General features: G+C 47.7%; 1 protein-coding gene across 15 annotated transcripts in view; it reads left to right on the top strand.

The window, feature by feature from the left end:
• Nucleotides 1-1,072: 1,072 nt before the first annotated feature.
• LOC140691492 (uncharacterized) overlaps nt 1,073-16,143 on the top strand; it is a 1,216,370-nt gene continuing 1,201,299 nt past the window's right edge. For 2 of the 15 annotated variants that reach the window (XR_012067149.1, XR_012067150.1), the window contains exon 1: nt 1,097-1,282. The gene's annotated coding sequence lies outside the window, so the exon portion shown is untranslated. Of the gene's footprint in view, nt 1,283-1,609; nt 1,888-5,779; nt 6,433-16,143 lie in introns of those variants that run through there. The other 13 variants (XR_012067162.1, XR_012067170.1, XR_012067159.1 and 10 more) reach the window with 13 other exon arrangements.

The raw sequence follows: 16,143 nt of genomic DNA, 5'->3' as shown, positions 1-16,143 counted from the left end.
ACTCCATATTAGATCTGTTCCTTTGACTTTAACCCTGTGCTCTGTCTCCTAGGCTTCTTCTTGCTTGTAAAACAATGTTGCCTAGAGCCTAAAATATACAGGAGAGCCTATTCGGAAGGCTCTGACCTTTAAGGGTATTTAACACTTTTCCAATCATATAAAGATAACACGTTGCAGAATAGAAAATAACGTTTGTTTTGTTGGAGGTTTACAGGGATCTGACCCAGGGAGATAGCTGCAAGAACAAAGGATTCTAACAAGAAGGAATTCCTACACCAAGAAGTTTGCAAAAACCAAGCACATAGGAAAGCAGCCTGAATTCTGACTTGGGGAGATGGTTTTCCAGGACATTAGTTTGCCATCTAGGTCTACAGAAACTTGCTATTCCATGCCCCAACACTTGGTCTCCCAACTTACTGGCCTGTCCTGCACTGAGGAGAATGAATTTGGACTCAATAACACTTCTACCTACCTAGCAAGTTGGACACTGGGACTGAGGGCAGCTCTCCCACACACAGGGGCCTACGGTGAGCCCTTGATTATTCCCCGAAGTTGGGGTGTGGTTTACCCAGGAGGGATGGGGACTCTACACCAACACTCAGGCAGTCTGCTCCTTCTGGGGCTCTGACATTTTACCTCCCGCTCCCTGCCAGCCCAACATTTGGGACAGTGGAGCTAAGGCAGAGATCGTGCCTGCCTGTTTCCCAGCGTGTAAAAGGGGAATATGTACTCTTCCCAAGGTAGTTCTGAGAAACAACACCTGCGGGTGCTTGGTTCCCTGAGCAACAGTAAACCTAGCTCCTTGTGGGGGCAACGGGTATGATACCCGTAGGGTTTCTGCAGAGACCTTAGCTGGAGGGCTGGGCCAGGGACGTAAAATATGAGCTGTGGGCAATGACGGGTAAGAGAAGGGTGTATAGGCAGGACTGCTGCCTCCTTCGGGGTGCCACAAGAGGTAAAACGCTTTCTCCCCATCTCTGTTACTCCCCTCCCAATTCCAGATAACTGCCTTCCCTCTGCTCCTCCTGTCCATGTGTCTCCCTCCACTTTTCCCCGCCTCCCCTCCTCCTCTCCTATTCTCCCTCCCTCGGTTCCCCTTCTCTCTCAGGACCCAGAGCGGATCGCTGGCCCTCCTGCGCATGCGCAGTTGCTGCCAGCTGGACCGCGGGTTGGAAGCTCCAGCTCCGAGCCGGGGATCGGCCCCAATGGCTTCTCAGCTCTGTCGCCCTGTAGGCCTTTGGCTACTGCCTGGGGCCGGGGCCTCTGGCTGTGGAAGTGCAAGGTGAGGGGATATCGGGAAAGGGGTGAGGCGGCTGCGGGAGGGCGGTCGGCGTGTCACAGCCCCCCAGGGCGCCAGTCAGCGTGTGTTCAGCTGGATTGCTCGGGCCAGACCCCTCTGCCCGCGCCACCTGCCCCGGCGCCCCGGCCACAGCTGTCCAGGGCCAGGTGTGCCCCTGCCGCCTCTTGGCCCAGCCGGGCTCCCCTCAGTCCGCGGCTGGCGTCCGCTTCCCCTCTCCCGCCCGCGAGTCCTCCCCTCCCGGGCTTCCTCTCCTAGGCCGCCGACCCGTCCCCACCACTGGGCGGGCTGTGTCCCGGGCGGGCGGGGTCTGCACACCCGGACGGGGCGGGCGGCTTGGGCTGGGGCTGGGGCTGGCCTCCGAGCGGGGCTGCAGCCCGCGTCCCCCACCCCGCTCTCCCTGCCCCGCGACCCCGGGGCTGCCTTCCTCTCCCTTTCCCGATCCCTGAGGTCCAGATTAGCGGCGTGGGCGCTGCTCCCCAGGCTGAGAGCCCGCGGCTGTAACTCCCAGCTTCTCCTGGTGGAGTCGGGAAAAGGGAGCGGCAGTGCTGAGGGAGCTTCTGTCTCCTTGATCAGGATTTCTGCCCCAGGTAAGTACCTTGAACACTTTCAGGTGTTATGATGGCGGTGCTTGTTGATGTCACATGTTTTTATACTGAGAGGGATTACAGTGGTGAAAGCAGGGCTTGGTTCAGTTAAAAATGAGCTGAAGGCATGAGGCTGTCTCATCCTCCATCATTCACTCTCCCAGGGTGAAACGTGAGACCGTCGATCTTAAAAAGATACTTATAGTCCCTAACTAGTCCAGCCCAGCTATTGTGTGTTAACAGGAACAGCACAACCTGAGGCGTTGGAGACCCAGGGACATTGCACTCCTAAAGAGCTCCTGGCAAAATCTGGTTTGTTTTGTTTTTTTTTTGTTTGTTTGTTTTACTTAAATTGTGGGACAGACTAGTAGTATAGAGGGAAAAATAATTGGCAAGAAGGATTTTTTCATATAACAGCTTTATTGTGATATTGTTCACACACCATGAAGTCCACCCACTTGAATGTTACAATTCAGCAGCTTTTAGCATATTCACATTTGTGCAACCATTATTATTCCAGAACGTTTTCATCAAATCAGAAAGACCAGTTGAAATGCATGACCTATCCACCCCTTCCCAGTGGTGGTTCTAAAGAAGTTTCTTGGCTGTTCCTGACCATAAATTAACTTGTTACATTCCATGAAATATCTGGGAGGAATTCTAATCAGAATTGCAATGAATCTGTCTATCAAAGCAGGAAGAATTAATGTCTTTATGGCATAAACTTCTTCTACACATGAATATATCTGGGACCCTATCTTTTCATCTGTCCAGAGCCAGGCCTATGGGAAATCCTCATTAATTCTTGGGTTTGTGAATGATGAGATTCAATACATCATTAGATGCAACTGTAGCCTTTCACTGAAGAGAAAAGTAACCTCGTAGAAGCCAAGTGATTCTCTGATGGTTAGAATGAGTGACCGCCAGTGCTGGAGTATTCGAGTGGACTTGGTGCTTGCAGAGTTCTCCACCACCTACAGCTAAGGGGATTACCGTGTTCTTTTACTTTTTTTTTTATGGCGTTGCTTTTATTTTTACTTATTATATAAAATTATTTTTTATTGAAGTGTTGTAAATTTACCATGTTAGCTTCAGATGTACAGCAGAGATTCAGTTATAAGCTTATGCATATGTATATAAATGTTTTTCAGATTGTTTTTAGTACAACTCATTACAAGAAATTGAAAATAGTACCCTGTGCTATATAGTAGGTCCTTGTCATTTATTTTATATTTATTAATGTGTATCTGTTAATCCTCCCTTTCCTGCCTGCTAACAACAGTTTGCTTTCTATGTCCATGAGTCTATTTCTAGCAGCACCGTTTTTGCTAGCAATATATGCTGGTTGGCTCTTTTCTGTTTCAGTAGTTCCATCTTATGTGTGGGCGATTTTCTTCTGGTGGGCCTGTGTGTGGTTTGCACACGTGATAATAGAGATCTGTATTTGGGAGAACTCCAGGCCTCGTGTAGTCCCTCGTATGGAGCGCCCACTGAACTGATGCTTGAACTTGGAAAAAAACAGTAAATATTGGAATTTCCACTATGGTTGAGACTTCCAGGTTTCTATAACCTCTTTAGCCCACCTAAATTTTGGCTGCACCCAATACTGGATAATTTGGTGGAACTTCATGGTATGGTGGTGTAGAGACAGGGCCTTGTATGCTTCTTCTCTTTCCTTTTTCTAACAATCATTTTCCTGGGCCTTCCAGGTACTCCCCCAGAAGGGCCCAGGGCTGGCTTGGTGCTGCACTGAGGCAATATTTGTTAATAAGTCCCTTTCCTCATCTCTTCTGAGCCTCCATTTCCTTCTCTGCACAATGAGGGCTTAGACTAGATAAGTGCTTTTCAGTTTCTTTTAAAGCCATGTTTCCTTTGAGAAACAGAAAATTCAAATCTCTCCTCCCATCACAACCCTTTAGATTTTGACACGTCCTCCAAGGAGTCACATAGCTCTTTGTGGTAAATTGACGTGATTGTGATTCCACGTGGCACAGAAAAGACTCTTCAGAGATTTATTGCAGGGAGAGGGCAGGAAAGGGGCAGTATGTCACACTTTCTTGTGTGAGCACTGGAGCAAAGGCTTGGGTTTAAATACAGTGTCTGATGTGGCATCTCTCTAATCTTGCACAATGTGATAAACCTCTATCCCTAGTTTCTTAATGTGTCAAGTTGGGGTGGTAATGTTTTAAGGCTATTGTGAAACATTATACACATAAGCCATTTGTGTCTCGGTAGATACAAGACCTGCTAGAGAGTCGGAATTTCTTTAAAAATACATATATATTGTCCACATCACTCTGTCTGTGTGTATTTTGAAGTTCCTGGAGGGTGAGGGTTGAGTGTAATGTCCATCGTGGGACAGGTGGCCCATGGGTCTGTGTGCCTCAGATTGCCCCCTCCTCCCCAGTCCTCTTCCTCTCAGTCCAGGATGAAGTTCCCTAGTAGATTTACACACAGGTCTTGTGGAAATGGCTTTTCATTTTATTGTTTCACCAAGGAGGGTTGCCATCATGATCTCTGTGGTCAGGTTTTGGTGACCTGAAGGCTATGCAATTGGGGATTTCTATTTTATGAAAAGAAAAAAAATTACAAATACAAAATTAGACCTAGGTTGGTGGCAGGGGCTTTTGAAAGTGGGGACCATTAGCTTTTTTAGCTTCAGGTGCAGTGGCCTCTGGCCACGAGGACACATCCTCATGCTCTGAATTTGGAGGGACCAGTGGGTTCAGTGGGAATATTTACTGAGTGCATCTCATGGGCTGCACATTCTCTTATTTGTACTGTGTGTTCCTTATTTGAGACGGTGAGCTGATTTAAACTCAATAGCCTCTTTAAAATAATAGACTTTTTATTTTTAGATGTAATGTAGATTCCCATGTAGTTGTAAGAGATAATATGGAGAGGGCCTATGGACTCTTTGCCCAATTTTCTTTAATAGTTCCATCTTGCAAAGTTGGGGTACTATTCATTCGTGACTCACTAACCCTTTTAGGTTTGTGTTATTGCCCTCATTTCTATTTATGAATAAACTGGTGTTGAGAGAAGCACACAGGTCTGCCCAGGTCACCCACGTGGTTAGTGAAGATTTGGGTGGAACGTGGGCTTGGCATTTCCAAGCAGTACCATTATGATGGTCTGTGGCAGGGAGCAGCATTCACTTTGCTTGTTTATTCATTCATTCAACAAACATTTATTGAATAAACTCTGTGGGTCAGATGCTTTCATAGGGTTATCTGATTCTTCAGCAGTATGGAGAATCAGGTAATGTTTTCTTTTTTTTTTTTTTTAATATGAGAAAAATATCTCTGAGAGGTTATAATCTCCCCAAAGGAAAAATAGCTCATAAATGAGGGATAGTACATTTGTACAGTTCCTTCTTCTTATGCAGGTGGTACCCTAGGCATTTTACATTTGCAAACTTCCATAATCCAGATATATTCTTGAAAGGCAAGAAGTTTTTTTTTAATTGAAGTATAGTCAAGTTTACAATGTTGTGTCAATTGCAAGGTGGGTTTTTTTGAATTTTGAATGGAGAAAATATTTTTTGAGGGGGTTAATTAAGTCTATTTATTTGTTTCATTTTTCTAAAATGAGGTACTGAGGATTGAGCCTAGGTCCTTGAACATGCTAAGCACGTGCTCTACCACTGAACTGTACCGTCCTCCCCAAAGCAAGTTTTCTTACCCATTATTCTGCACCTTAGGAGTTCAAATAAATTGGCGTTGAAATCCAGATATTTTGATCCTACTATGGTTCTTTGCATTATATCCTGCTGAGGGGTGGGGAAGCAGTTCCTTTATTCATTCATTTATTCAGCAGTTTTGAGCACCGACTTTGCATCAGGGCCTGCCTAGGTGCTTGGAAACAGAAAACAAGAAATGATCCTTTTCTGCAGGGGATGGAAGCCTAGACCAAAAGCTGGGTAATGTGATCTGAGCTTCAGTAGCCATGTGCAGACGCTGAGGACAAAATTATCCCCGATTTGCTTGGACTTCCCTTGCCTTCTGGCTGGTGCACACCAGGTCGCCGCATCCCAGTGAGGCCCGCAGCCCACAGCACAGTATGTACATCGATTTACCCTCCCTTCTCGGCAGGGCCTGCAACATGAACGCCCCTGACTACGTGCAGTGCGCTGAGGACCACCAGACTCTCCCGATTGTGGTCCAACCCGTGGGGATCATCTTAGAGAATTTCTTTTGCATCTATAATGGAATCTCCTTGGTGAGCCAGATCAGACCGTGCGGCTCCCAGTGGGCACTCTGTATCTACTATAGGTATCTCTATGCGCCCGAGAATGGATGGAGTGACTTCCAGACCCACCGCAATGTCATGGGCCTTGTCACCATTACTGACTGCCTCTTGGCCAAGACCTTCTAGAAGCTCCACGCACAGAGGAGCTGTATGGCACCACGCTCTACGACTCTCAGCTCTTTGTCTTTGTGCTGTATGGGGAGGTGGCCGAGCAGCCGCACACCGACGTGGCCTTCAATCTACGAGGACTGCAGGGTGGTGGAGAAGAGGATCGACGACTTCACTGAGTCACTCTTCATCTTGCCCAAGTCCAAGTGGCTGGATGGGGACCCTGAAAATTCTGGGGAGAAGACCCCCCTCCTCTACATCCTATTTGAGAAGGAGGACTTCGTGGGACTGGACACAGACAGCAGGCAAGTCAACCTGAAGGCCGGGCCACCCTGGCTGTGTGACAGATTGCTTCCCTACATCCAGAATGGGATCATCAAGGAGGAGGGCTTTCTTGTAGCCAAGGCGGGAAGGAGGTGTAGCCCGCCGGTTTTCAGACGTTTAAAACTAAATCCGCCTTTGTTTCAGAGAGATCCTTTTAGGGTTAGTGTGGACACTTACTCCCCCTTTTCAGCCAGGACACTTGGGGGGACCCCTGGAGTTGCTGTCCAATAGAGTAGCCACAGCGACTGATGTTAGTAGTGCTGGGGAGGAGGCCGGTCTGAGCTGAGATGTGCTGTAAGTCAAATGCACATCAGACGCTGAAACTTGTCTAGTAAAAAGAATATAAACTATCTTGTTACTTTCTATATTGATTACACGTCAAAATGATAGTATTTTACATACAGTAGAATAAGTAAGGTCTGTTCTTAAAATCAGTTACTTGGTTTTTTTTTGTTACATTTTAAACGTGGCAACTGGGAAACGTTATTTACATGACTCTCATTTCATTCCTGTTGGACAGCCTGTCCTGGGACAGTTTCATCCCTTTGCTTATAAATGAGACTCTGAATCCCGAGACGCAGAACGAGGTGCTGGTTGAGCTCAGGGTGGAGCCGATGTCTCCTGCCTCCCAGGCCCAGCACCAGCACGGCTCAGGCCCTCTCCCCTGCCTGACAGCCACCATGCCAAGTTAGGACATCAGAAACACTGCCAGGGGCTTCCGAATTAGCTCCTTACGCAGGGAAAGGCGTGTCATGGTGTATGGGACACAGCAGGGAAAAATTCGTCCTCACTTTGTCCCTGTGATTAGGTCAAAGGCCCCACTCTGCCTTGGAAGTGCAGACGATCACTTCTGGGCTGCCTAACCCCTCACCCTCTACTATGTTTCCCTGTGTATCTTTCAAGCTGTCCCTCGGGCAGAAGAGGGTGAGACGTCTTTGCCGAGAGGTGGTCCCCCTTTACTGGGGAGAGTGAGGTGAGCTGTGTCCCCCCGGCCTACGGCCTCGGGCCTTGAGTCTGGAGAGCGCTCATGGCGGTCCCACAGGTGACGGTCGGAGGACATGGCACGTGCTGCCGGGCCCGCTGTGCAGGAGGGGCTCTGTGATTCTCTGTGATTCTAAGGTCAGATTCTACTTTCTTGTTGTTGGTAAGATGGAGGAGAAGATGCCAGAGAATTGATAAAATGAAAATCCACACCAGTCCTGTGAATGACAGACACAGGGGATCCGTGTCCCACCTGTGTGTGGTGCCTGGCGGGCTCTGGAATAATTTTCACTTCCTCCCCGGACATTCCTCTATGGCTTAAGGAAGGGGAGAGGCATGTCGTGGCCATGATCTGTACTTGTCCTCAGAGGGCCCTGTGATCTACATGCCCACACTACACTTCTGCTCCTTGGAGATGAGGTGTCAGGTTTAGGAAACTGGGCACTGCTGAGGGCATAGCTGCCAGAACCGTGCTACACCAAGGCTGGCTCCGTTCACCTCACCTGTCACCTCCTGTTGAGTCCTAAGGCATCATTCAAGGTAGGTGCATCGGTGCAATGAAAGCAGGGACCTCCTTCACCCCCTGGACAGACTGGTGGGTGATCAGTGGAAGCCTGGAGCCCTGCCCCAGCCCCACGCCAGTGCCTCCTATTTTGTCATAGGAGGCACTGGTGACATTTTTGCTCAGCAACTGCTTGGCTCTGATTCTGCAGAGCCAACAGAGAATGCCAGCTTGTTTTTGCCTTTTGAAGTCTGCCCTTGGGATTTGGCGGAGTAGCTGGATGTGTGCTTAGCCCATAGTGGTTGACACTGTCACCATTGTTTACCCAGAACCTCGTGTACCAGGCATGGCTGCCGGCATCAAAATACAGCAGCGCATTAAACCTCCCTCCTGGTGGGTCTGTCTGTTCTGGTACCATAAGGGCTCAGCCAGCATCTGAACGTCAGTGAGATAACGTGGCCAGTGAGCTCGGGTCAAGCACGTTCTCCTCCAGTGACTTTTACTCCATTGTTGCTTTTACTATTACACAGTCATTAATTTTTTAAACAATGCTTTGGTTCAGGAGCAGAACCTAATTCTCCCCTGTTCCTCTTGGTGGGAGTGAGTAAAGTTGTCCAGCTTGAAATGCGACCACATTTTGTAGCTCAAAAGCTGTCTACACGCATCTAGGTGAAGTTTTGGTTTGGGGCGCTGACCACGTTGGGGTCCCCCGGCAGCATCGCTCCCCTCAGGCCCCTGCCTTCCCTGGATCAGGAGGTGAGGGTGGGTCTCACCGTCCCTGCGTCCCTGTCCTCATCACACTGACGTAATTTCTTGTAAATGCTGTCAAAGTCATTTTTGTTCTCGTGTGTTTCTAATTTTGGCTGTTCCTCTATTCCTTTTTCTATTTTCCTTTTTCCCTTATACCACCCCGTGAGCATGTTGTTGGGTCTGAAAATGTGGGCTGTGCACACCCTGCATTGGAATAGCCAGATCGCCCTCTGTGCCGTCTCCATCGCTATAAAAAGCAAAAACTTAACAGTTGCCATGATTCGTATATTACCCTAGTCATCTTATTTTCTACTTTTTTGGAATTTTTGCTATGTTAGCACATCACCCACTGGAGTTTGATATCTGTTAAAGTCCTTGCTTTGAGGAACCTGTTAGTTCGTCCTTATATTTGGTAACAAATGCTCTCTTACTAATTTTGTTTATTTGTTTTGAAGAAGTGAGATGCGAATTGATTTAGGCGGCTGCTGAGGGATTCTTTTCATGGAGTATTTAAACTTGGAAAGTCAAATTCTGCAGCACCTTGCTTGATTCTGGCTTTTACACAAACGTGCTCGGCACACGGTTCCTGGCTGTCGCTGTGTGACGTGCGTGACGGCGCTTCCTGGCCGGCGGTCACTGGTGAGGAAGTGGCCGGCTCGGGGGTGAGCAGCTGCAGGGGACGCTGTTGGAGGAAGCAGTCACCGGTTTTTTGTTTTTTGGTTTTTTTTTTGCATTCACCTTCCCAGTGCCATTTACTTTACTTTGCATTCATAGAGGGGCAGGAGTGGGTCTAAAACCATGCCACTCTTTTGTTCCCTTTATGAGGCTGGTTTTTCTAAGTATCAGGAAAACATTGCCTTGTCCTAAGGAGCTGGTTCACTTGGATCTGGTGGACACAGGGACCGCTAAAGGGGACCGTAGCTTCCTCTCTGCTTCAGCCAGTAGGCATTCAGAGCCGGGTCTGTGGTTTGCCTCAGCAGCCGTGCAGGCCTCCCTGCCGCGGCCTTTACTTTTACCCCTTTTTGGCAGTAAATAGCTGCCTCTGTGTCTGTTGCAGCTGATGTCCACCACTGACGGCCGTGTGGTTATTTTGCGGTAGTGAGTCTCCAACACCCCTGTCAGCCGTGAAGGGACCTTGCATTCTCACCCCGACCCTGGTTCATCTCACCCAGGGAAAGGGCTTGGCCACCACCGTCATGCTGGACATGAGGCCTTGTTTCTCCTTTCATGCTCTGGTCCAAATGTGGACACTTCATCCTTCACTGACTTGGTCTCGCTTGAGACAGTCCAGACTTTCTGAAAGAGTCCATCACATTCTGGGGGGGAACAGAACAGAAGTAAGGGTCGCAAGTAGGAGTCTAGGCTGTCTGGGTTGGCAAATGCAGGCTGGGATCTGTGATGGCCGGTCTGTGCCCTGGAAACTGGCCTTTCCCGTGGCTCCCGAGAGAAAAGGGGTCGGAGCGAGAACAGACTTGCCTGGGTTCCTACCATCCTCATCTGCTCACTGACAGGAGTGTCAGCTAACTAGGAGCTCCCCCAGACCTCGGGCCCTTCAAACCTCAGATCACGGGAGATCCTTGAATCCCTTCTTCTGGTCCTTCTTTGTGAGAATCCAGTGCCTTCTGAGGTGACTGGCAGCAGGAGATGCCTCCCCCTCCAGGGAACTCCCTTCGGAGGACTGTGACTCAGTGCACCTTGCTGTGAGCTTGTGGGTTTCCATCGTGCTCCCTGCAGAACCAGACTTGAGACTGGCTTAGCGACAGAAATAACAAGACTGATTCCAGGGCAGGGCCAGGTGGAGGGAACAGTGGAAATTGAATGTGACCTCAAACACCTAGGTGGGTGCTGGGGCTGTTACTAAAATGGGGAGCCTGGGAGGTACCTGCCAGGAATCGAAGTCTAGAGTAAATGGTGGACATAAGGCCTTTTTTTTTTGACATATGGCATTTTTAAGATGCCATTTGTCATCCAAGTTAGGACTTCCAAGAGGCACTCGTGTCTATGAGCCTGGGGCTCAGGTGAAGGAGCCGGACTAGAGATACACATTGGGATTCGTCATTCTTAGCTGGTGTTCACAGCCGTGCAAGTGGATCAGCTCATCTCAAGAGGTGCAGACTGTGTCTGAGGGGGGGCAGGGCTGTGCCTGGTTTGGAGGAAAGCCCGGACCATGCAGCTTTGGTGTGTCAGTCAGCGGCGTTTGTGATTTTCAGAGCAATGGCATTTATCCTTAAGGTTCTGGGGGGTGGGCAGGGCCACACAGGAAGAAATCTGAAGAGAGGGTTTTGGCCACGTGTGCGCGTCTTGGGACGATCCAGAGGCTGCAGGGTCCAGAAGGGGAAACTCCTCAGAAGCTGGAGTCGGAGTGGGGAGTTGGGAGAATGTAGTCACACTCTCCTGTGATGAAGGGAGGGAGGCCTAGGGAGTCCGCACCCTAGCGGACTCTCTTTCCCACGAACAAAAGGCAATCAGACAGAAGATTTGAGGTAAGAAGGGATGGGCGTTGGGAGAGGAGCCAACCTGGAGAACGGTGGTTGAACAATTCTTGAATAGTCTCCCTGAAACATAGAGTTAAAAAAACCCAGACTCTTAAGAATATTGATAGTGACTGGGGAGGAGGCAGTTGTTTTTCTGACCTCCTAAGGGTAAGGTATGTATCCGGGGATATACAGAAGAATCGGGCAGTCTGTTCCTGGGGCTTCACCCTTACCAGGGGGAACAGTGCAAGTTTAAAGGGGGAGAAGGGCAGCGAAGGGAAACTAGCCAGGTCCCGTGTCACGTACCAGTCGGCTGCCCTACTTGCGTGTTGCATTCACATCCATGCCTCCCAAGTGGGCGGTGGCAGCCCCGTTTTGAAGATTGGGAAGCCTCCTCAGAGGTTTAAGGAATTGGTTCATTTAGCAGCTAGTAAATGCTGTAGCAGGATTCCAGCAGGGCCTTGTCAGACTTCAAGGGCATGTTCTCTCTACTAATTCCGGTTGTACCTGAAATGGTGAAGTGAGTCAGTTTCGGAGCCTTTCAGAGAAAGTACGCTTTAAGTGCCTCAGGACTGTTGCACAAAGCTCAGTGTTCTTTCATGGTTCGGAACCACCGCAGTGCTTTTTGCCCCACAGATGTAAGGTCTTACTCCTTTGACGATGGCGTGGTTGTAAATGACATACAGGTGCAAAACCACACTTAGCAGCTTCTGAAGGGAAACTCTCCTGTTCTCCCTTGATCGGCTTTCTTCCACAGGATGTAACTGTGCTGCAGCTAAGGCCTGAGCTTTCCGTATGGAGTGAGGGTTTGATATCCAAATTTAGCATAAAACAGTCAGATGGAGAAAATCGAAGATGACAATATATTTTGGGGTTTCATTAGACAAGACATACTATCTGTTAATGGCTCATAAAGCTAATGAAATTGAGTACAGAACATTGCATTTCTTACTTTCTACTGAGAGCTGTCTTCCAACATAAGGTTCTCTGCTTTGGAACTTCAGCTCAGCCACTAGGGCGCCTGTCATTGTGTTGGTGTGATTGCATTTACACAGTGCATGTAATCTGGGCTTCCTTAGCCCCAAACACTCCAGTGCAGAATCATAGGCTGTAGCCATCACTTAGTTATACAAATACTTCTAAAACTATATGATACCAAAAAAAATAAATAAATAAAAATAAAGAGAGAGAGGGAGATTGCCTTTATCAAAGTTCCTTTGGATTTTAACTGCAAAGTGTTGTTGAGCAGCTCTGGTTTCCTTTGGATATGAATATATACATTTCTTTGCATGTAACTTGGATTTCAGGCTTGAACACCAAGCTCTTGTTTTCCATGAGCCACGAAAATCATAGCCAAATGACACACGTATGAAACAGTTTATTCTTTTTATCTGAGACAGAATCCTTGAATTTGGGACTTGAGCTGCGACTTTCCTGTTTGCTCTTCCCACCCCTCTTGTCACCTCACTCCTTTTTCCCACGTGGCCTCCAAGAGGTCATGGTCTCATAGGAGCAGGTGGACAAATACCAGTTGGTCGCCAAGCAGTGCTGCTGTAGATGGAGCCCAGCCAAGAGCTAAAGGACATCATCAGGGAGGACTTCCTGGAAGAAATTGGCTCTACATTCAGTTCTGGGGACAGAGTAAGAGTCAGCCAGGGGAAGGAATCAAGAGGGTGACTCAGGTGGCAGGAGCAGCCCGGGTAGAGGCCTGGAGGCTTGTGGGATGGGGACTCGGGGAGACTGCCCTGTGTGGTCCAGGGTGGTGGGTGACCCTGCTTTGAAGGACACTGGAGAGGGCCTAGGGGTGGAGGGCTTTGGAGGAGCTTGGTTTTTACTAGAACTGACACAGAAGAGGCAGTGAAGGGTGTCAGCAGGAAGTGACCCTTAGGAGAGCAGCTCTGCCTGTCCTTTTGAGTCCCACCCCTTCATTCTTTTATTCACAACACACGCAATTCTGAGTGTCTAGGGGAGAGGGGGTGGACCCACAGTAGTAAGCAAAATGTACTTGCTTCTTGAGAGCTTAGCAGTGTCAGAAGTTGACTTAGATTAAAATGTTTTATTAACACAGCAGGGCACCTAATCCAAAGTGCGGAGGTTGGAGGGAAGGAAGACTTCCTTGACAAACAGTTAAAATGAGCCTGGAGGCTAGTGGGAAGTAGCAGCAGGTCACGGGGCCCCTGAGGTCACTGGGGACCTGGTACTGAGGTGAGGATGGACAAGCAGGGTCGGGGGTGGGGCTAGAACTCTACCAGGGAGCCTTGATGGGTTTGAAGTGGGGGAGATGTAATCAAATTTGTGCTTTGGGAAGGCTGCCTTGGCTGTGTGTGTGTGTGTGTGTGTGTGTGTGTGTAGCGGGGAAGAGGGGGAGAGTGTCACCAACTGGGAGGGTCATTAGAAGACCATTCACAGGCTCGGAGGCCACCAGTGGGAGAGGGGCGTCGGGGCTGCTTGGGGACCGCAGGGGCAGAGTGGATGCCGGGTTTCCTTATGTGGAGGGCTTGTTAGCGGGGTCGCTCTAGCGACACCTTGTGGCTGGAAGTAAACAGATGGAGGCCGCCAGGTGGACTTACCTCTTCTCTCCTTCCCTGCCTTGTGTGATGATCTTAGCTCTGCCAACATATGGAACAGAAGAGCTAAGTTCCAGAGTAGCCCAGGACTTTGCTGGGCTCGTTCAAGTGAGAGCAGATAGGATTTAGGCTTGTGTTGAGATCTGTAAGTTAACTTAGCTAGAAACGTCCTGTCTTTTGGATTTTCATAGGGGTAGTAATTCTTGATAAAGATTGCTTTCTTGGTGAGAGGAATTTTAATACAACTGATGTCTTTCTCAAAAAATATCTTATCTTTTAAGAAATTTAATATTCAAAATAATAGGAATATTTTAAAATGATAAACTAAGGCTTTCGTGTAGTTTCTTTGGTTTCTGAGTTGATGTGTAGGTAGACCCTTTGCATTACATAATAGCACATCTTTGACAGTATTTAAAGAGCTGTTAGTGAGCGCCCCCAATTTGAAAGCATCATTAAAGCTTGCTCTGAAATAGTGAAGTCATATAGGTCTTGTTTGCAGAAGCCAGATATTTGGTTTATAATCTGCAGCATAGCTCCCTTTATAAAATAATAATAGATTCAAAATTAACAAAGTGGAAAATAATTGATTTTTTTAAAAAAATGAAACATAAACTTTCTTGTGCTATTGTTGCAACTGGAAATTTTGAAAAGAAAAATCCTATTGTAATATCATCTAAGTGAAATACATATATGTCTGTCACATTTGAATAGTAACTTCACAGTGGTTTTTGAAGTCAGGATCATTCCAGCTCAGATACTGGCAGTGATGGTTGCTGGTTTTCAATGGAAGAGCCTAAATTTGCTTTCTTAGCTTTATTCTTTTCTTTTCTTATATTTTCTTTTCTTTTCTTTTCTTCTCTTTTCTTTTCTTTTCTCTCTCTCTTTTTTTTTTTTTTTTTTTTTTTTTTGGGTAGTGCGAGGGTTGAGTAGTGCTGTGCCAGCATGATTTGGGGGCAATTTGTGGGCAGATGTCGTGCAGCAGCAGTGAGATATTTCCATGCATTTTACTTTCTGGACATCACCAGGGAACATGTGTGGTTTGTGCCTGCAGGATGGGATGCTGCAGGACTCCCTGGTCCATCAATGTTATGTCTTGGAGCTGCTCCGGTCAGTGAATGATTTTCTGTGGCTTGGAGCTAATGTGGTCTGATGCAGATGATCAGATGTGTAACTAAAGTACTGTTACTTGAAATAAGAGAAAAGCTAGCAAAAATGTCTCTAAAATACAGGATGAGGGAGGAGAATTGGCTGAGCTGCTTACAGTGGGGAATATTCTCAGGTGACTCCCTCACTGTGTCTCCTGTCACTATCCCCCACAGCCCTGCATGGCAGTCCTACTGAAGCAACCATGCACTTTCTCAGAAACGCGCTGAATTTCCTTGTGCCTCTGATTGTTCACTTTTTTTTTTGAAAGCACATCTTGCCCTTTGCTTAAATGCCATCCCTGCTAGCCACCACTTACACTCATTCTTCTGGACCTCGTCCATATATAGCTGCTGAATGAAAGAACAAAATGTAGTATCTCCATTTAGTGGAATATTATTCAGACATAAGAGTGAATAAAAAAGAAAAAATAAATAAAGGGGAATATGAAAAAAGCCATCTGCTCTGGGTAGTCCACCCTGACTGCTCAACCCGGCCTTTTCCCTTTGAAACCCCACCCCTTATACCCCACTCTAACTATTTTTGATAGTATTTACCACCTTCTAATAAAGTTTAACATTTTCAAAAAAAAAGAGACATGCTGATACCACTTCAACATGGGAAAGCCTTGATAACAGCACGTTAACTGAAAGGAACCAGACACAAACGGCCACATATTGTTGATTTCAGTGATCTTAGAAATGCCCAGAATTGGCTCATGCAGTGGCAGAGAGCAGATGATGGTTGCAAGGGGCTGGGTGGAGGGGGGTTGTGGAGTGACTGCTAGTGACAGGGGTGTTCTATTGGGGTGATGAAGTGTTCTGGAAATAGATGGTGGTGAGGGCTGCACAACCGTGAGTGTGCAGAAGACTGCTGAGCGCTGTCTCTGGGAGTGCTTGTTGTTGGGGCGGCTTTATTTTGTTCTCATCCTGTAATGTGAAGGGTCATCTTGTGCTGAGACCATTCAGCTCCTGTGAGTGGTAAGGCTAAGAGACTTTGCAGAGTCATGTTTCTTTTTTCCCCCTTGCTGAGTGTAGGCAAAAATGGTTTAAGCCTGAGAAAGTGCTCCATATGCAGAAATGTCTTTCAGTTTTGGCTGGTGTAAAAATCTTGTGAGCTTTTTAATCATTTAGGACAGTCTGTAGGGGGAAACAGCCTG

The sequence above is a fragment of the Vicugna pacos genome, chromosome 35 (genome assembly GCF_048564905.1).
Source record: "Vicugna pacos chromosome 35, VicPac4, whole genome shotgun sequence".
Classification (NCBI taxonomy): domain Eukaryota; kingdom Metazoa; phylum Chordata; class Mammalia; order Artiodactyla; family Camelidae; genus Vicugna; species Vicugna pacos.
Note: the sequence above shows the minus strand (reverse complement) of the source record. Positions and strands in the feature narration are given on the sequence as shown.